The following is a 22,267-nucleotide window of genomic DNA, read 5'->3' as shown; positions in this document are numbered from 1 at the left end:
CTAGCTCAGCGATGCGCGACCTCGAAATATCTTTAGCAAAAGATATCCGTAAATACTGTTGCGCTGAAACTGCTGTCCTTTCGAATGCAAGTTCAGCTACTACAAACCCGAAGGCCACAGCCTTGGAATGAATTATGTAAATAAGGCAATAGTATCACACCTCAAAACATTAATCTTTGCACGCTTCCGGACTCCCTAGTGGCAGCAGGGTTTTCATTAGGGGTGGAATTGATAGAGAGCTCTGCTCCTACTATAGAGATCAGGAGGAAGTGCATACTGTGGCTCAAGTTCATAATCATTCAGCTCTGCCTTTTGTGGCGTTAAAGGGCCTAATTCACAGAAGCTTTTTATAATGGCAAAACCCCATTGGAAAACGCTCTGTGAGTCAGGGCCAAAGTCTCCCATTTCCCTGCAGACTTCTTCCATTTCTTCAGTGGAAATTGCTCCAGAAAGCGATCAAAGCAGACCCCCCATTAACCTCCCAGTACCTGTAGTTCCTGTCTTGCAAGATAAATGACTTGAGGACAGTGGCTAAGACTCAGGCACCTCATCCAGCTCTGAGCGAGCTTTCACAATCCCCTGTGATGTTTTGAAACTCTGTTCAAGACTCATGGGTTCTGTCAATTTAATTTACAAATCCAGCTCTGAGCGAGCTTTCACAATCCCCTGTGATGTTTCCAAACTCTGCTCAAGACTCATCGGTTCTGTCAATTTCATTTACAAATCCAGCTCTGAGCGAGGTTTCACAATCCCCTGTGTTGTTTCCAAACTCTGCTCAAGACTCATCGGTTCTGTCAATTTCATTTACAAATCCCACGCCTAGGAAAATAAAAGCGCTCTCCTCGCCTCTGGTTACCGGCAGCATGTTCATCTTCGAACACTGAAATTACTCTACAAGCCAATGAACAAAGCCTTGTTTTCATTGGCGAAATTGGCTGAACGTTTGCACAGAAAACTAAATGAGCGGACACATATAATTATGCAACTTACACAGGCGAACAATAGAACCCCTTGTTAAAAAGATGCTAATACGTCGATGAATATAACTGAAGCACTTGAAGACAAGTTTTGCATGGATGACTCTGTTCAGGGGTGTTGTTAAGTCTGGAAATGATCAGGGGCTAAGCTTATGTCAGGACTGGCGGAACTCGGGCTAGCTATAGCCTTTTGATTATAGCGCCTGAGCTTCTATCTGGGGCTAAAACCAAAAGACCTGGAGCTATAGCCCCTTCAGCCCCCACCCCCCCTTAGCAACGCCTCTGTCTGTAATCAAGAGTGGATCTGAGACAGCTCAATCGGAGGCTATTATGTGCATAGCCCCACTAAAACAGCAGAATGTGGCCACGCCTTCGTGCTCTCCTGCTGGTATGCATAGGAAAAAGAAGAGCAAAGAGTATAAAAATACCGGTCAGAAAGACTATAGTCTTCTGATTGCTGACATCCAATTGCAAAATGTGTTATCAGCCTCAGCATCATCTGAGAAAACGAATTACAGCATATTTTCAAAACAGAAAAAAATACCTACTGCGTCGCAACCCACCAAGAAGAGCAAACATGTTAAACAGCTGGTCGCTGCTAAGCGGTCGAGTTCTCGTTATTTTATTCACTCTTTGTCGCTGCCAGAGAACAATGCACAAGTGGCTAACGCAGCGGTTTCAAGGAAATGTGCAAATTTAGCTCGCGCTAAAGTGCGAAAGAGCCAGACAGCTGTATCTGACTCAATACGATCTAAGTCAGCTTTAGCATATGAACCTTTACATAACCTACTCAGAGCAGTTCAGTGTGACCAGAGAACTGAATCCCCTTCGCAAATTTTTTAAACAAATTGACATTTTCTAACAGGGGTTCAACAGTCTTAATCTGTCGCAATAGGCAGTGATTATGGAAAGTTTCAAACTCTGGAGGAGGGACGAGAAGACATTGCTAAATCAATTCCGTTATTGTTGGATCGTCGTGATTCGAGGCATTCTAACATAGAGAATAAATCTATTGAAAACCCACTTGACTGCAGTAACATCAGAAATAAAAACACAAGTGATAATTATTATTATTATTATTATTATTATTATTATTATTATTCCATGAGGCCAACAATGAATCACACACATGCAAATGAAGTTGGTGCATCCAAAGTGAAACATATAGGTTGTACAGCTAAAACTCATCATTATCTAATGTTACAATGTAGAGGTGGACCATTCCCCGTACAGGATCCTAACAGAACTAGCGTTCTGAATATTCTGGGGGATATTACGCTTTTGGAAGATCTGTGCTCGGGTGAAATTACACAGATTGAATTCATAAATGATCATGATTCATCTATTGTCAAACTGTGGATGCAGTCGGGAATTGTTATGAATATGATCTGGCAGGCTCAGGAAGACATTTATAATCTGGGATTTTTACTGAGTCAGCATCCCCCATCTGACCAGCTACAGGCCATTGCTCCGGCATATAAGAACATTACACATGCAAACATACATTCTACGGTGGCGCGTCTGAAAATAAACTGTTCTCAAAGAGCAGTTCAGTCCTTGCGACTGGTAGCACCAGCTCCATCTCGTTCAACATCTCACTACTTGCATTAACAACCGAAGGTGAGGAAATTAATTAAAAGCCATAAGCATTTGACCTCAACTATTTTAAATCATTTGAATGTTTATGACATAGTGGCTTTACAGGAGATATAGTTGACAACGCCCCCGATCTGGGATAATTATACTCTCTGTCTAGTACCAGCTAAGACCCCCATTAGAGGAAGACCAATGGCTGGCTTGTTGGTCGCTGTAAGAGTCTTGTTGGGTCTACGTATTTCCCAGTGGGCCTCTCCTAACATGTTCTTACAACTAGTTAAAATTGAAACGTCTAGCTACACAATTGCGCTTCTAAATATTTATTGGAATCATGCAGGTATTCAGGACGATGATTTCCTGGAAGCTGTAGAGTCTTTACTAGATCTAATGTCTAGTGACCCTTCGATTCACTATACGATTATTGCAGGAGACTTAATAATAATTGCATTGTGAGAACTACTACTCGGCTTTCAAAGTTAGCAAAGCGATGGGCCTCAATCATGGAGGAAAGACAGCTTGTAATGGTTAATGGATCTGTGCCAGATGATATTCCACCATGCAACACCTGGCACAGAGGTAAGCAGTCAGCTCTAATTGATTACATCGATGTCGATCAAAGCTTGTTTGCTATAGTAGACAAGTTCCAGATCGAACTACAGACCTATAGTGATCACAAGCTTCTGTCTCGATCATGGTCCTGGTCCTCTTCAGTTAATGCATCGAGAGAGTCGAGAGTCCAAGACCTGCATATATCAAATGGTCAAAACCATTTCAGATGGACTCCTAATCTATTGCAAGAATTACATTTGCAACTGAATATCCTTCAGATACTCTTCACTCAGAGGTGATTTATTCAGATGGTATGTACGTTTCAGCCTTACAGACATTCAAACTAAAGATTTCATCTAACTCTAACGCCCACAACAGACACCTTGTGTATATGATCAGGAGCTCGATAAAATGAGATCAAAATATCGTGCTTCCAGACGTGCTTTGAATAATCTACAATTAAGAATAACGGACGAAAAGTTGAAGACACTAAAAACCAGATATAGAAATTGGATCAGAACAAGGAAAGCGTGCATGATACAGGTTGATGCTCAACAGATGCTACAAGCTTTAGGATCTAAAAGTTCTGACCATTCCCCTCTGGTAAAAAAACCAATCTAGATCAACGAGAACCAGGAAATTTAAGACCCATTACCAATTGCAATTGTATCCTGAAAGTAATGGATAAGATCGCTACAGCACAACTACAAGCTTATGTTGAGACCAATGAGATTTTGCATTACCAACAGTCAAGTTTTCGTGCTGCACACAGTACTGAAACGGCTATGCTGGATTTGCAAACTAAAATGCTGGGCATTATCGACAAAGACAAGACAGGCATGCTAATCCTACTTGACCTCAGTGCAGCATTTGACCTGCTAGACCATCAGTTATTGCAGCAGGCTCTGGAGAAAATTGCTAACTGCTCCAAAGAGGCAATCGGCTGGTTAATGTCATTCCTGGCGGATAGAATATCCAGAGTACATCGGGGTGATCATTTTCAAATGAGTCCAATATCTTCAGTGGTGTCCCCCAGGGAACTAGTCTCTCACCACTCCTTTTTAATCTTTACCTGCGCCTCCTCTGTGAGGCTCTGGACAATGTTAACGCCTTTTTCAGCAACTATGCTGACGACACACAGCTAGTGGTGGAACTAAGCAGGGAATATGTAAAAGACAAAAAAAACATTAACGACCCCTATAACATCATTGAACTGTAGATGGATCAAAACTGGATGTGTTTGAACGGAAAAAAGACTGAGTTGATGGTCTTCGGCTCCAACCAAGCTAGGGCGAAATTACCATCCCAATATTATTCATTTCTGATAAAAGATTCCCCCATCAAAGTAGTGGGCAGGGTCAAAACCTTGGGTATGACCTTAGAAGCTTCCATGAGCTCAGATGCTCAAGCCTCTTATGTCAGTAAAAACTGTTTATATAACTGGAGGCTGTTGAAAGCTATTAGACCCCTTCTTAACGAAACCAACTCTGCTATACTTTCTCACCTGGATTATGGTAATGCATTGTTATTGGGTGCAAGCAAACAATGCCTGAGAAAATACCAACTTATCCAAAACCATGCACTATGAATAATCAAGCAAAAAGCAAGATCGGATCACATCAGTGAAGCCAGTAGGGACCTACACTGGCTTAGGGTTGAAGACCGTGTCATGTTGAAGTCCCTAACACTCACCCATAAGTGTATGTACAGAAAGGCCCCGGCTTACCTTAAGTCTAAAATTGTTGGCTACACACCTACCCGTACATTAAGATCTGAGGCACAAGGGCTCATTGTAGTGAACCCATATAAAAAAGCTAATGGTCTAGGCAGAGCCTTTCCCAACCGGACGGCCATCAGTTGGAATAAGCTGCCGCTGAGTTTGAGACTAGAACCCAATCACCTCAAATTCAGAAAAGCACTGAAAATGCTCCTGTTCAAATGAAAACGGGAAGCTAGCGTAGTAACTGTCCATCTTTGTCTTGGCTTGCCAAGTGTCCCGTCATTTACGTAAGTCAGTTTTTTCCTGAATTTCTCTATGGGGGTCCTTACGACCCTGGCGGTAGGGGGTTAACGGGACGGTAGAGCTGCCGGCCCCATTAACCCACTACCGCCTCATTATGAGGTCTCCTCGCGGGACCCGCTAAGGATGCCTGGTTTTACCAGGTGCCTTTACCGGGTCCCGCAAGCAGACAAGCATGCTAACAATGGGCCAGTCATTAACAGGCCCGTTGTTAGCATGCTCCCCATTCCCATGGCTCGAATAGGAATTGGGATGGGTTCCTGGAATGGGGAAATACCGGGCCCTCCAAGGTCGGAATGGCCCGGTATTTCCCCATTGCAGGAACCCAGACTCGGTACCCGGAATGGGGGTAGCCATGCTGCAAAAAGTGGCATGGCTACCTCCATGGTCGTAATGACCCCCTATGTCTTTATGTGCCACCCTGATGCCTGCAGGCTTCCGGTGCTTGATAAATAAATAAATCAAATATGGTGTTTATTGAAAAAGGCCAATAACAACATGCAAACGCCTATGCAGATAAATGCAGTGCCCGAAGAAACCTGGGAAATATTTTATAAAACGTTATACGCTGCGGTTGCATTAACCAGCCCAGCTATGGATAAAATCTCGCACATGCATACTGACATTGAATTTGATGTAGAAGATATAATCTTCCAAATAGCCAAACTCTAATGCAATGCTTAAGTCACATTCAGAAGCATGGGCCAATATCTTATTTATAATATTCACTCAAGTTATACATAATCGCCAAATTCCGCCATCATGGCGTGAATCTATTATTGTGCCCATGTACAAAAAAGGTTATTGACAACTTCCTGCCAACTACAAACCAGTTGCCCTCCTTGATGTACTGGCCAAGTTATTTGCTTGTTTCGTACTCAAGGACTTCAACCAGTGGATAGCTGGGTCACATACGCAGGATCCTTATCAGATGGGTTTTGTATTGGGCCTAGGAATGACTGTAAATCTGCAAACACTCCATGCCATTAAATTGCATGAGTGGCAGATGAACCAATCATTGATTCTGGCCTTTCTAGATTTCCAGACTGCATTTGATTCAATATCTAGAAAATTGCTTATGGTTAAATTGTCAAAGGCAACCTGCCCGGCTCATCTCCAGCATTGGATATTTCAATTTCACTCCGATACAACCATCCACGTTCGATTGTCCTTGGATTGAAAGCTATCAGCCACCATATCCACCTTCAGAGGGCTGAATCAGAGATGCATTTTAGCCTCGGATCCCTTAAATTTTTTCATATTATACATGAAACATAATTTTGCTGAAATTATCTTTGATTCGTCAAGGCTGTGCCGAATCCGAACCTCTGCCTGTTTTATGCAGACAACCTTGTTCTATTGACACAAATTACAATCGCTTTTGTCCCAGTTGGGTAGATATAGTGAAGTGAATTTGCTCACGGTGAGCCTGGCAAAATCTAAGATATTGATAAGTGCAACTAAACAGTGCAGAAAGAGAATTGCCTTTACATGGTTCTTGCAGGGAAATCATTACAGATTGTCGATGAGTACAAGTATTTAAGATTGAAAACAAAAAATCACATATCAGATCGGCCCTACCAGAACAGCAACGGCGAAAAGCATGCATTCTGCAAGCAAAGTATGGCAAATTTTCCTTAATTCCATTATTGACATTTTATAAGATAAAGGTCATTCCTACTATGATTTATGGCGCTGAAGCCAGAACCTGGCACCCTGAAGTTTTTGGTTGCGGATTGAAGGGTATTTTTGGAAAAATATGTAGAATATCCCTCAGAGTTTATCAATATGCATTCTGAGACATGAATTGGGTCTTCTGCCTTTAAATTCCTTATATACGTGGAAAACGTGTTCTTTGTATAGGAAATGCCTACTACCCTCGAGGACGGCCTCTCTGATGAGTATTCTGTCCACATATATAAATACTACAACCCATAAAATTATGCAAGTATGGAAATTGAAGGTTCAGGTCTCTATGTTACTTGCTGATATATCTGAGGATCTATTAAAAGCTAATCCAGTTAGGGCCAAGGAAAAACTATTTAACTTTTATTGGATCTCCAAAAGGGAACAATGTATGAAACACATCTTTTGCAAGAACATGTCCTCTTACCTAAGAGATTTAATACTGTAGAATCAGATCTTATCAAATTCCCTGCTCTGAAATATAGAGACCAATATTTGAGATTTCGGTTCAATTTATGGCATACTAACGATGTATTAGCAAGGCGCAACATCATTTCTAAAGAGACACATATTTGCAGATTTTGCCAGAGTCCACAGTAACCAAAAACTATCAAACATGTGTTAACTGTGTGCCCTTCCTTGTTAAAGAGACGAAAAATGTATTTTCAGCATTTTCTTTGTGACTATTATATAGTAATATCTGAATCTTTATGGCATACTCTTTTTAACTGTCAGCAAGTGTCTATGAAAAGAGCTATTGCGAATTGTTTGGCATCGTTTGATCTAGGTTAATTGAGCTTGAAAACCAGAGTAAATGTTGTACATGAGATGACTATCTTCTCACTAGGCTATTTCTTTATACACTAAAATTCTAGTATTAATGTATTTTGTAAAATGTTTGTAAATGTATTTGTATGTTTATGTTCCCTATTGAAAGGTTGATTTTTCTTTCAACTAAATTAATTAAAAACATTTTTAAAAACTATCCCGGAATAGATATCCTCTTTGCTGGGAATTTTAATACGCAATGTATTGCTACTTCGATCAATCAAGATAAACTGTTCCCCAAAGGAGTAACGGCTTGAGGTAAGTTGTGGATATCGTTTCTCCTTGAATGGAATTTGGTGATGGTGAATGGGGCAATAGAAGGAGACGTACCTCTGTCCGTGACTTGGAGACTGGGGAGGTCAACTTCAACTATTGACTATGTGTTCCTATCGCCTCAATTATTTGGGATCTGCAACATGTTCCAGGTCACAGGTGGGGACTGTAGTGACCATGGCCGACACAAGGCCACAGTGGCTCCTTTGAGAGCAGGCAGGGTCTCTGCCAGCCCTTTATGGTTAATCATGAGGGGAATAGGCTGGCTAAGTATAGAGGGAATGGCATATTCCTAAATGAAGAGCTTCAAAGGATATGTATGGGGATGCACAAACAGGTGTTGAAGAGTAAATGTAGTCCCCTGTGTTACACTCACCTGGCTCCCACAGGGGCGTCGGTCGGACCTGGACAGCTGCGGTCTCCAATCACGTGATGCGTAGTGCAGCGATGACTGATGGGATCTGCCCTCCTAATCTTGTCTGCTTAACCCCTAGAAATATTCTCCTGCAAGTGGAGAGATGGATTTAGCCATTTGTGGATTCAAGTGATGGCACCCCCACAGTCCTCCCCAACTAATCACCTCCGAAATGCCCTCACAACAATCTCACTTTATATTCTTGAAAGATGAGCTCTCCATCCTGCGTGGATTTGCAGGGGAGCGTTGATTCCAGTTACTTCACTGGTTTGAAGGCTCGGGAGAGTTCCGGAGAGTATTGACTATGAGGTTCCTGGTGAGGACCAGTAAATATTAAGTTCATAGAGTTCAATATGTCCGATGTTCACTCTTGTTCCCCCCTTCCTTTCTTGTCTTGCAGCTGGCTCGTGAAAAGATGCTCTTGTGGCAGCTGGTGGCGCTCAGGTAAGAGTCTGTATTACCCGGCGCTGTCCGGTAAATGTTGCACGAGGAAAACGCGGCACGTGAAAATATGGGGAGTCACAAAAGGATGCCTCTGGTGGTAAATCAGGTAAGTCTATGGTGGTAAGAATTATATTTGTTGGTTCCCTCGGCTCACCTGGTGGTCTTCTTTTGTCTCCTAGGTGCCGAAGTTCGGCGAAGAAATGATGGAGGCAGCGCCGACCCGAAGGATGCTGTGAAGACTGGTGAGTATGGCGCGGCGCTGCAGCTGGAGGTGCGGCACGTGCAGAAATGATGTTCTTTACAGGTCCGGAGACAAGATGGATCTGGAATCAGGTGTGGAATAGAAATAAGTTCGTTTTCTAACCTTGTCCCTTTCTTTCCTCTTTGTTTTAGGAGCTCCGGATTCGAGGCGGGCGTGGCAGAAGACTGGATGCAGGCTGCAGGCACGGTGAGTGTTACGCTGCTGGATGCAGAATAACGCGAAGCCTGTGTTGCTGGTCGGGTGTGGTTTAAATAGCCTCAAAAGTAGTCCCAGGTAAGAAGTCCCTAGAACCACACTTCATGTTGGATTGGAGTCATTTGCAGCATGGTCTGCCTGAGGTAAGTAATGACTATGAGCCTGGCGCCTTAGGCGCCAGGACTGATTCCTACTATGAGCCTGGTGCCTAAGGTGCCAGGACTGAACCCAGATAGCCCCTAGCCGGGGCTGCTGAGGTTTTACTAAATGTCTGGATGCCTGCTCCCAGGGCTGATGGGCTTGGTCTGGATGCCTGGGGGTAGGCATCATGACAGCACTCCCCCCCAAGGCCCCTCCTAAAGTTGTTCTTCCCCTGGGCCCTGGTTTGTCTGGGAAGTTCTGATGGAATCTTTTCACCAACCGAGGTGTATGGACGTGGTCACTAGGTTCCCATGACCTTTCTTGTGGTCCGTAGCCCTTCCAATCGATTAAATAAAAAAGTTTTGATTTAACCTCTTGGAGTCCAGGACATTTTTTACTTCGAATTCAGGTTCTCCATCTATCAAGATGGGGTTGGGTGGTTTGGTTAATCTTGTTCCTGGTTGAACTGGTTTTAAAAGTGAAACATGAAAGACAGGATGAATGCACATATTAGAGGGTAATTCCAATTTGACGGCTACCAGGTTGATAATGGCCTTAATAGTGCAAGGTCCCAAATATCTAGGGTTAAAAGTCAGAGTTCCCTTCAGAGGTATGTGTTTTGTAGCCAGCCAAACTTGATCCCCAATCTGGTATTGTGGAGTTTCACTTCTATGTTGATCAGCATTTTTCTTATATTTCTCTTTTGCTTGTTTCAAATGTTCTGTTGCCTCTTTAAAAGCTTGTGTAATAGTAGAATGCAAATGACTGCAGGCATTTCTAAATGCTGAGGTGAATCTAGTTCTGAGGTTCGAGGGTGATGTCCATATATGGTATAAAAGGGGCTTTGTCCGGTTCCTGAATGTACAGAGTTATTGTATGCATACTCGGAAATCCATAAAATAGCTTTCCAATTACTTTCGGTCTGGTGTAGCATGCAACATAGGTACTGTTCAACGGTCTGGTTGGTCCTCTCCGTCTGACCATCGGTCTGGGAATGGTGACTGGTTGATAACCTCACGTCGATTTGCGCCAGTTGACAACTTTTCTTCCAAAAATGTGAAATGAATTGACTACCTCGGTCAGAGACCAATACGGAAGGAAATCCGTGGATTCGAACAATGTTTTCGAGGAACTCCTTGGCCAGAACTGAAGCAGAAGGTAATCCCTTTAGAGGAATAAAGTGGGCCATCTTGGAAAAAAGATCCACAATAACTAGAATGGTGTTAAATCCATTACATGGAGGTAGATCTGTAATAAAATCTAACGATAAGGTGTGCCATGGTGTAGGTGGAATATCCAAAGTTTGTAAGAGGCCAGCTGTTTTTTTCTTCTTACTTTTGTTTTGGGCGCAAATGCCACAAGACATTAAAAATGACTTTATGTCTTTTCGTCAGGTGGGCCACCAGAATTGTCTCTTAATTTTAGCTTCAGTTTTTGCGATACCTGGGTGTCCTTCCATCAGCGTGTCTTGATAATCGAAGATGACTAGTTCTTGTAGTTACTTGTGTGGTAGAAATAGTCGCCCTTAATAATAAGGTAGGTCATTGATGACTGAGTAGTCCGGGCCTTTCTTCACCCAGTCCTGCAGGGCTGTTGGATCGAAGAGTTGTTGGATCTTTACTTGAATATCCTCTAGTGTCTGTAGAGTGGTTATGCCAAGAATTATTTGTTCTGAAATTATAGGCACTGGTTCCGGGTTCGCATATGCTTCTCCCATATCTATTCGGGATAAGGCATCTGCCTTGCCATTTTTACAACCTGGTCGATAAGTGATCACGAAATCGAACTCGGCAAAGAACAATGCCCATCGAAGTTGACGCGACGATTGGGCCTTGGCTGTTTTTAAATACTGCAAGTTCCGGTGATCGGTGATTACCGTAATGGTATGCCTGGCACCGAGAAGATAATGCTGCCAAGCCTTGAAGGCGGATTTGATGGCTAATAATTCTTTATCGGTAACCGCATAGTTTAACTCGGGTGCTAAGAACTTTCTGGACCAAAATGCTACTGGGTGAAGTTGACCGGTTTCAGGATCCTTCTGGGACAGGACAGCTCCCATGGCTAAACTGGATGCATCAGTTTCAACTATGTATGGAAGTTCGGGGCATGGATGCTTTAAGACAGGTGCAGACGTGAATTTCGCTTTCAGCTCTTGGAAGGCCTTTTCAGCTTCTTCGGTCCACAAGAAGCGTTTGTTTTTTTGCAAAAGTGCTGTGATAGGGTGTACAACATGTGAGAAATCCGGAATGAATCTGCGGTAGAAATTAGCAAATCCGAGCATGCTTTGTACCCCTTTAACTGAACTGGGTGATGGCCACTTGAGGATTGCGTCCACCTTTCGAGAGTCCATTCGGACTCCTTTTGGAGTCAGGATAAATCCAAGGAATTCAACTTCCGTAGCACGAAAAACGCATTTTTCCAATTTTGCATATAACTTGTGCTGGCGTAGTTTCTCAAGGACTGCACGAACGTGCTGCACATGGTCTGATTCTGAAGAGGAGTACACTAGGATATCGTCTATGTATACAACAACACAGACGTCAATGAGTTCACAAAGGACATAGTTCATAAAATACTGGAAGGCTGCTGGTGCATTGCACAACCCGAAGGGCATCACCTGGTATTCGAATAACCCGTACTTAGTGCGAAAAGCAGTCTTCCATTTGTCACCTTTCTTCACACGTACCAGATGATATGCCCCTCGGAGATCTAATTTAGTGTAGATGCAAGCGTCCTTTACTTGGTCTAGTAATTCGGGGATCAGAGGCAATGGGTATCGGTTCTTAACCGTGATCTGATTTAATGCGTGGTAGTCTATGCACGTTCTGAGGTCACCTTCCTTTTTAGGCACGAAGAACAAAGCTGAAGATGCAGGGGACTTGGATGGACGAATGAAGCCATTAGCAAGGTATTGGTCCAAGTATTGTCGTAGGTGAAGGTTTTCGGGTTCCGTAAGGGCATAGATCCTACTACATGGAGGTTGTGCACCGGGTATGAGATCGATTTGACAATCGTATGATCTGTGAGGTGGTAAGGTGTTTGCCTGTTCCTTTTGGAAAACATCCTGGAATTCTTGATATTCCTGAGGTAACTGCAGGACTGGAGTAGCGACTGTGGCCAGGCCTTGGTTCAAGGGTTTTTTTGGGTAACAAGTATGTGCACAATCCGGGAAGTTTATTCTCTTCTCTCACCAATCAATACAAGGATTATGTGTTTCCAACCAAGGTATCCCCAGTATTATTTGGAACTGCTGGGCTTTGATTAAATCAAACAAAATAGTCTCTCGATGCCCATCCTGACCCAATAGTGTCATCTCTGCGGTGGAATGAGTTACAGGCCCAGAGGCAATTTCAGTTCCACCGACTGTGGTGATGACATCCGAAGTGGTCTTTTTGCAGAGAGATAGATTCATCCTAGAAGCCAACTCGTGGTCCACATAGTTTCCTATGGCCCGCTATCAATGTATGCCCTCACTGCGTGCATACGTGATGGCTGCCTTGGATCTATAAGGACCATTGGTATGATGAAGTGTGAGGTCTGAGTATCCTTCTTCAAGCTCGGCAAGCGGACCTCTACGCTTATCGGGCGTGGTCTTTTCCCGAATCAGGCTCTGTTTGATTTTCATCAGCAACTCCGACTACTTTTTTAGATGTTTTTATTGGGCAATCCCGTAGAAAATGTCCTGAGGCCCCACAGTACAGACACAATTGCATCTGCCGTCTTCTTTCTCTTTCCTTTTGAGTTAAGGGTCCCTTGACCCCCCCCGATCTGCATCGGTTCTGATACATCTGCTCCTTTGAGGGTAACATTGGGTTTAACCAAGACCCGATTCTCAAACTTAGCTCGATCAGCCTTTCTATTCTGAAGTCGGTGGTCTAACTGGACCACTAAGTCTATATATTCTGCACAATCCTGAGGTGGGTTCACAACTTGGGCCAAAACGTCTTTGAGTTCATCCCGAAGTCCACGATGAAATAATGTAATTCGTTTTACCTCTGGCTATCCGGTTTCTACCACTAACCTATTGAAAGTGGCGATACAGGTTAGTAGGTCCTGGTTACCTTGTCGTAATGATAAAAGTTTGTTATCCAGGGCCTGTCCCTGTGAATGTCTGGCAAATAGTCTTTCCATGCTCAATTGAAAACCTTGAAAATCCCGAAGAAGAGGGTCATCCTGGTAAACTAATGGAATTGACCAATCCGCTGCGCTGCCACTAAGATATGATAGTACAAAGGCTACTTTGGTTTGGTCGTTCGGAAAAGCTCCATGTCTGCATAAAAAGTGCAAGCGGCATTGGTTCATAAACACAGCAAACTTTTTTGGGTCCCCAGCAAAACGTTCGGGTGGAGCTAAAGGAATGCTCCCTGGTAGAACCACTTTCACAGGATTGCTCGATGAAACAGGAGTTGGATTCCCCCTGAGTCCAGGTAATGGTGTTTGCCCAGCTTGGTTTTGCAGTAATTGTCTAGCAAGATCATCAGTGCGCTCCTTTGACACAATCAGTTCTCTCCTGAGGGCATTAGTCTCTTGGCACGCGGAGTGCACTTCTGCCCTAAGTTCCCCTAACAATAGGGCTAGTTGGTCGGTTTCTGAGGTTTCCATAACGCCCGGGTGGGGATTTGTAGATAGGCTTTGCGTTCTGTTACGCTCACCTGGCTCCCACAGGGGCGTCGGTCGGACCCGGACAGATGCGATCTCCACCCACGTGATGCGTAGTGCAGCGATGACTGACGGGATCTGCCCTCCTAATCTTGTCTGCTTAACCTGTAGAAATATTCTCCTGCAAGTGGAGAGATGGATTTAGCCACTTGTGGATTCTAGTGATGGCACCGCCACAGTCCTCCCCAACTAATCACCTCCGAAATGCCCTCACAGCAATCTCACCTTATATTCTTGAAAGATGAGCTCTCCATCCTGCGTGGATTTGCAGGGGCGTGTCGATTCCAGTTACTTCACTAGTTTGAAGGCTCGGGAGAGTTCTGGAGAGTATTGACTCTGAGGTTCCTGGTGAGGACCAGTAAGTGATAAGTTCATAGAGTTCAATATGTCCGATGTTCACTCTTGATCCCCCCTTCCTTTCTTGTCTTGCAGCTGGCTCGTGAAAAGATGCTCTTGTGGCAGCTGGTGGCGGTCAGGTAAGAGTCTGTATTACCCGGCGCTGTCCGGTAAATGTTGCACGAGGAAAACGTGTTGTTTTGTCTCTCTTTACAGATGCGGCACGTGAAAATATGGAGAGTCACAAAAGGATGCCTCTGGTGGTAAATCAGGTAAGTCTATGGTGGTAAGAATTATATTTGTTGGTTCCCTCGGCTCACCTTGTGGTCTTCTTTTGTCTGTTAGGTGCCGAAGTTCGGCGAAGAAATGATGGAGGCAGCGCCGACCCGAAGGATGCTGTGAAGACTGGTGAGTATGGCGCGGCGCTGCAGCTGGAGGTGCGACGCGTGCAGAAATGATGTTCTTTACAGGTCCGGAGACAAGATGGATCCAGAATCAGGTGTGGAATAGAAATAAGTTCGTTTTCTAACCTTGTTCCTTTCTTTCCTCTTTGTTTTAGGAGCTCCGGATTCGAGGTGGGCGTGGCAGAAGACTGGATGCAGGCTGCAGGCACAGTGAGTGTTGCGCTGCTGGATGCAGAATAACGCAAAGCGTGTGTTGCTGGTCGGGTGTGGTTTCAATAGCCTCAAAAGTAGTCCCAGGTAAGAAGTCGCTAGAACCACACCCGAGTAAAAAACAGTCCCTGTAGAAAAATAGTCCCTTTCAGGCTTCATGTTGGATTGGAGTCATTTGCAGCATGGTCTGCCTTAGGCACCAGGACTGATTCCTACTAGGAGCCTGGCGCCTAAGGTGCCAGGACTGAACCCAGATAACCCCTAGCCAGGGCTGCTGAGGTTTTACTAAATGTCTAGATGCCTGCTCCCAGGGCTGATGGGCTTGGTCCGGATGCCTGGGGGTAGACATCATGACACCCTGGCCTTCCAAGAGTTCTTATGGGATTAAACAACATATGTGCCCCGCTTGCCACCATGTCTTTGATGAGGCGACGTGCATAAAGAAGAGGAGCCTATGAAAACAGACAAGAGATTTGGAGGCTAGAGCCTGGGAGCTAGAGCATTTTAAAACAAGAGTGGATCAGCACAAGAAGGATTTTAGAAATTGGTCCCGATGGTGACTAGCCTCTTGTTACCAAAGGGATAGTGAATCGATGCTATGAGTGGTGGCAAATAATAATTCATGCAGCTTTTGGGCATTGTTAAATCACCTAGAGGCCCCCCAGGCTAGCCTTCGGAGCACCGTTATTTCTGAGGTCTAATGGTTCAACAATTCTTTCCTTTCTTTATAAAAAGGCACCCTTGAGGACTTGATTTAAGATGGGCCTCATTAGGACCCAGGCGGTAAGGGGTTTACGGCGGCGTAAACAGCGCCGACCCTTACCGCCTGATTCCGAGGTCCCTTAGCGCCATGGAGGTTTTAACACCTTACGCCACCGTAATTTACGGTGGCGTAATTAACGCCTTCCCCACTCCCATTATCCTATGGGGCAAAAATGGGAATGGGGAAGGGTAAATGGGTTAATGGGGACTTACCACCCCACTCACCTCGGAATGGGGCGGTAAGTCCGCCAACCACCATGGCGTAAACGTAGTTTACGCCATGGTGGTAAAGGTACGACCCAGGCGGTAACTTACCGCCTGGGTCGTAATGAGGCCCCTAGAGATGATTGTGTGTTAGATCATTTGGAAATCCTCATAGGTGAATTGATTAGCAAGTTCTCCTCTTCCTGGATGCAAGGGCCAAACGGACTAACCTACCAGGTCCTTAAGGGAAACATAGATCCATGGTCTAGGTTGTTGTCCTTGCTTTTCCGGGAGATCCTAGTGAACTGGGTCGCCCAGCCGTTTAAGATGAGTCACAATACCCTGGAGATGGATGGTGATGTAGATTTTATTCATACATCAATAATCAAAATGACTCAGGTAGTTTGGCAAAAGGGGAGTCTGTTTTATTAACAAGTATATAAAACAGGCAGTACAACGAACATTAGCAGTCATTCAATCCTCTTACTCGACTCATTTTAGTAGAAAATGAAGTTCTATTACATAAAATTGTCATCATTGACATTGATCTGCGTCACTACCTACGTGGCAAACTACAAAAACCTATCAGGGAAAGTGATAGGCTTTAAGTAAATAGCTAAGTATAAGTTCCATATCAGTATAGAACCGTGAAAGAAAGTGATAGGGGCTTAACATCAGGTGGGGCAACTAAGCACTCCCCTCAAAATGGCCACTATGAACGTCACTAAATACACAACGTTCCATTGGCTTCACAAACTATAGGACCCTTGATTACATGGTCCTCCACAATTGTTTGGCTTTTAACCCCCATCAGTACTTTCCCACCCATGTTTAGCAGCATGCAGGCGCTTGGCTTTCATCTGCTCTGCTTCTTCAGGAATCTCATTCAAATGGCCATCATATTGTCTTGCATGCAGGTACGGTTTTCTCAATGGGTACCTTGTCTCCCAGACTGTCTTAGGTATTGGTACTCTTATGGGTACTGCACAGAGTACACGCTCTGCTCTTTGCTGATTCAATTGTTCCGCATACGTCATATACTTTGGTTCCCATTCTATAGGTAATAAGGGCGGCGGAGTTGGAGGGGGAGTACTTGGCTCCTCCTCTACACTCTCCCCTCTGGGTGATTTATCGACCACTCTCTCATCCTTCTTCACCTCTAGACATCCTGGTCTGAAGAACTGCTTCTTTGGGATCCATATCTTTATGCCTCCTTTCAGACATCCTGCTGATTTCACATGCTCATCCTTGTTCCATGTCATGAGCATGCACTGTCCTATCTCACATATTTGTTATGGTTCTATGGGTACAGGAACTTTGTTCCCTCAGGTGCATGGATACTAGCCTTCACAAAGACTCTGATCACTTCATCTGTCAGATCCTTGGGCTTCCATCCTGGTTCAACATCAATCATAATCTTCATCCTTATGGCTCTCTTGGCTGTCGTCCTGCACTGTGAGATTATTATCTTCATCACACAAAATCCAAGCAATACCAACACAATCAGGGCTCCAAGAAATTTGTCTGCCATCCATTGTGGAACCCAAGTAATCCAAACCAGCTGTCATCGGCAATGTCTTCTACTTCGTCTATCATCTGGCCATGGAGTTTCGTCAGCATGTCTAAGGCCTCTGTCAAGGTTCCATTCTCGTCATCATGAGAAGGTATGAATGCGCAACCTGATTCTCCAATTTTTGCACAAACACCTCCATCCATTGCTGGGATCATGTCCAAGACGTATCTGTTCTTGAGAGTCATTAGTATTATGGCTCTCATCTCTTCTCTGATTGCATTGAATCCCTTTATAGTAGTGTTGATTGTCTGCAGCAATTTCCATCTGGTTATCTGAAGCCACTTGGTATTTTTTCCAACTTGGATTCTTGGCATGAAGATCAATGTGAACACTGAAGAAGTTTGGCTGAATAGTCTGTTTTCAAATGGGATACAGTCAAAAGCTTCTATTGATTTTGCTGAAAAGTAGTTCTCTCTATTCATCCTCTTTATCAGCTGCACAGACCTCTTCTTCCTCAGGTGGGCATATGCTTTTGGAAAACTGTCAAGATTCAGATCACTTTTTGGAATCACCAATGCTGGAACAGGGAAATTCACCAATTTGCATATTCCTCCCCAGTCTTTAGGTAGCCTTATGTAGGCCTTGGAACGATAGCCCAATAATGATCCATGATTACTGCTGTTCCATGCACCATCCCTGATGTATCAAAGATACGATCACACTTCTGATTTTCTCCAACTTGTACCATTCCCTCTGAAGCATAACTTTGAGATCTCCAAATGCACTATTTGCAGAGGTCCTCCTCTGTCTTCGACCTATGTCAATAGTTTAGAAAGTCTCTGCCACAATGGTTTGCATACCTCTTGTACATTCAAAATAGTGGATTCAGGACGATTAGTTACCATCCAGGCTCTGCAGATCACCACTCCTTTTTCCCATCCATCTGGTGATAATACTGATCCCAGATCTGCATCTGACCTCTGTTCTTCCATATTGAAATAAATATCATCTGCAGATTTTCCTGCGGTCTCCACTTTTTTATTCACTTCCCTTCTAATTTAAGCTCCTTTTACTCCAGGATTTTCCTATCTAATCACAATACTCCTTGTTTTTGCATTATTTCTTGTCTTTATATCTTGGATATAATCGTCTTCATCTGGATCTGTCTCTTCAGTTGCCACTTGAGAGAAGCACTGCTTCCCATGAACTGGCCTCTGTTCTTGCAAAGTGCTATGTGTGAATGACAATGTGCATTGTGCACATCTATTTCAACAGCTATGAAGATCTTTGACTTCCCTATGCTGTATGGCAGGAGTTCACATACAAAGCAGGCCTCCTTTGAAGTTCTTCTCCTGACTTCCTTCATGTGTTGGTACCATATGTTATTTCCCAAGTATGTTGTGCTGTCCAGGTAATCATTTAATTCATGATTATCTTCCTGTGTGCTTCTTTTAGATCTCATTCTTTTCATATGAGCTTCCATAATCATATCATGAAATGTACCCATGTAGCTTCTTCTCACTGAATTATTCATAGGAACATCCGTCCGGGTTCCCTGTGTTAGGGGAAAGTTCAGAATGTCTCATCTGCTCAGCACCCCATTTAGGCATGAAAATGTCTCTCATAATCTCCATCTGGGATCTTCCTTTTGAAACTGCTTTTGGATCAATTGTCAAAGGATCAGTTGTATTTGCATGTGTTATTTGTGTAGGCTCACCTTTTATCAACCCCTTGCCTTGCCTGTTTCGTCGAGCCTGTCCTTGGTGTCCAAAAATAAGTTCTGCTACACGTTTTATTTGTGAACTATTATTAGTGACATCCATCTCAAGCTCAGGTAATTTGCCATCTTTCTTTGGGACAGGAATACCTTCATAGGGGCTAGGCTGCCTAGTAGTTTCCTTGCATACTTTTCCTTTTGCTCAGAAACATGCACAGGAGTGTTAGCTCCATGTGCACAAATATAAAATGCCATTCTCAGAGTCAAGGAAAGCAGTACAATTATTAACACAATGCAAGTGTAGATTACACAGTGGTACGTTAACCTACAACACTTCCTGGACAACGTGAGCGAGTTTCATCATGCGGGAGAATGGTGTTGCTATTTCAGTTACCCATCTTAACTACCTAAGGAAGAAAAAACTTATTTTTTTATATTTCAGCATTGTGAACTGCTTCTGGAAGCTGCCGTCTTGATTTCAGCAATTCGTCCTTGGTCAGTTATCTGCTTGTTGGATGATGAAAACACTTTGTCTGTGTCTCTGGAATCCGTCTTTCACCAGTCGAAATGTAGACGCCTCTCTAGCATGAAGTAACACGATCTCAGTAAGTCTATACAATCTGTATGACATAGATTATCTCCAAATCTATGCCTTGATTCTGCCTCTGCCCAGACGACATGTCGAATTTCTTTCAACAGGAACCAAAAAGTCTTTCTTTATCAGCAACCTCTCGATCTGTCCCTCGAAGGAAAGTTTCCACACCGATCTGTGATTTCTTTCAGAATAGATGCTCACTTGGATGATGATAAATTCCAGGATCACATTCAATTTGGCAGTGTTTCTTTGATCCCTGAGAAAGGTGCGCACGTCAGTGTGCCGCCCAACGAGGTGCGGATATTCTTCAATCAGACAAAAGAACACCACACTGTCTAGTCTATGAGCTGCTTCATTTGATAGTGGCATCTGTACTCTCCTCACTGCACTCAGGTAACTGCAAGAATTGTTTAGTGATGACTATGAGTAATCTTCTTATAGCTTCTTCATTCTTAGGATTTTTGAAAAAAGCTGGTATGCGAGTGGTTCTCCACATCAGTGAAGGGCAATTGCACAGCACCAACTCAAAATAGGTGAGAATGTTCCTAGAAAGTTCATCACTGAGTAACACCATAGGTAAATCCAAACAAGAACTCAGTGTCAAATGAATCTGGGGATTGTACCCTTTTCCAATTGCTGTGTCCACAATCAAAATCTGGCATAACTCGCTTCTTATCAAGCCTTAAGCATGCCTCAGTACAAAGTCAATAAGCTACTGTGGCTTTAAAACCTAAAGATCTTCTTTCACCCTGAAATGACAGCACAGAGTGTTCCAACCAGTTTTCCTTGATCCTTTTATAGATGACTTAAAGGGAGCATTCCGAACCAAGCCACAGTCCAATGAGTTCCTTGTCTTTCTACTTGTCAGCTTCTGCATCCTTCTTCCTCATCATAAATCTCGTCTGCATGTGCTGTGGTTCTTCCCTGATGCTTGTACTTGCCTCGTTGTATAGGGGTGCAGGCAGAGGAGTCTCTCCAGCAAGGATTTTAAAGACTCCAGGAAGATCCAAGCACGCCTGACCTGCACTTTGACAGCAGATGGCGTGGTGTCTTTCACAATGAAAGGATCACAAAAATGGGGTTCGTCCCACTTTTTCCTCACATGGTTGCGTATTAGAACCGCATCTCCTGTGAATATTTGGGGAACAGCAAATTCTTGAGGTCTGTCGAAGCATCTCCTTCTGTGTTCTGTACTGCTCTACACCCTCGTCTCAGCAGATGTCCTGAAATTACAGAGATACTTGAAGTCATACAGTTCAAATAATCACATAATTCCAATCCTAACAGTTCTGACGTTGGCTGAGCATCACTTCTAACTCTGGATGAAGGCATTAGGGGTGTTCTCATTTGTCTCCCAGTCACAATTTTGTGGGGTTTGAGATGGTGGTCAGAACCTGGTTGGTTCCTCAAAGCATATAATGCCAGTGGTAGACAGTGCAACCACCCTTTCTTTAAGGTAAGCTTCAACTTGGCTATTGTTTCTTTAAGAAAGCCATTGAGCCTCTCACAAATCCCATTTCCTTGCGGATGAGAAGCTGAAGAAAACGTGTGCTTTATCCCAAGCAACAAGCTAATCTCTTCAAAAACTGTGTTAGCAAAATGAGGGCCATTATCTAACCTCATTACTTCACACATTCCCCATCTAGGAAATAATTCCTGCACTATAGATTTTGCTGCACAGGTAGAATCTGGGTGTGTACAGGGACCTGCTTCTATCCACCTTGAGAATGGACACACCACTATGATCAGGTATCTATATCCATTACATACTTGTATCCTATCAACAGAGTCGATGTGCAAGTGCTGAAAAGGGCCATTAGGTCTTGGAATGACTCCCCTAACTGTGCGCAGTGTATGCCCAGCCGTGAATTGGCGACACACCATACAGTTCACTATACAAAATGCAACATGCTCCATTAAATTGGGCACAAACCATTCCTCAGCAATAGTTTCAGCAAGAGTCTCCCTAGTTGTATGCGCGGGGTAGTGTAGCTGTTCTAGCACCACCATTAATAAGACTACAGGCATCACCGGTTTACCAGTTCTGTCCTGTTGCCACAATGCTTCAGAGGGGTCTAAAGAACACCCTTTTTGCCTCCACAAATTATTTTCCTCTTGAGGTGCTTCCCCCTGGATCTCCACTAACTGCGGTTTTGACAAATGGTTATACCCTTCTGATATAGTGAACATAATAATCATTTTTTCATTCACATCACAAGTCTTGGCCTCAGCATCTGCTGCTTGATTTCCACGTGACATAAAATCTGCCCCTTTAGTATGGGCTGTGAATTTAACGACTGCAGTGCCTACTGGGAGTTGTAGTGCCTTGATGAGCTTATCCAATAAGGTGTCGTGTTGTACTGGTGTGCTGTCCGCTCAGAGGTTGTCCTTCCTCTTCCAAGTTGTTAACCGTGCATGCACCGTTGATGTCACAGAGGCAGAGTCGCTGTACACTGTAACTTCCTGGTCTGCGTGACTCTC

This window comes from Ambystoma mexicanum, chromosome 12, assembly GCF_040938575.1.
Source record: "Ambystoma mexicanum isolate Mex_15411 chromosome 12, UKY_AmexF1_1, whole genome shotgun sequence".
Taxonomy (NCBI): domain Eukaryota; kingdom Metazoa; phylum Chordata; class Amphibia; order Caudata; family Ambystomatidae; genus Ambystoma; species Ambystoma mexicanum.
This window is presented reverse-complemented; position numbering follows the sequence as displayed.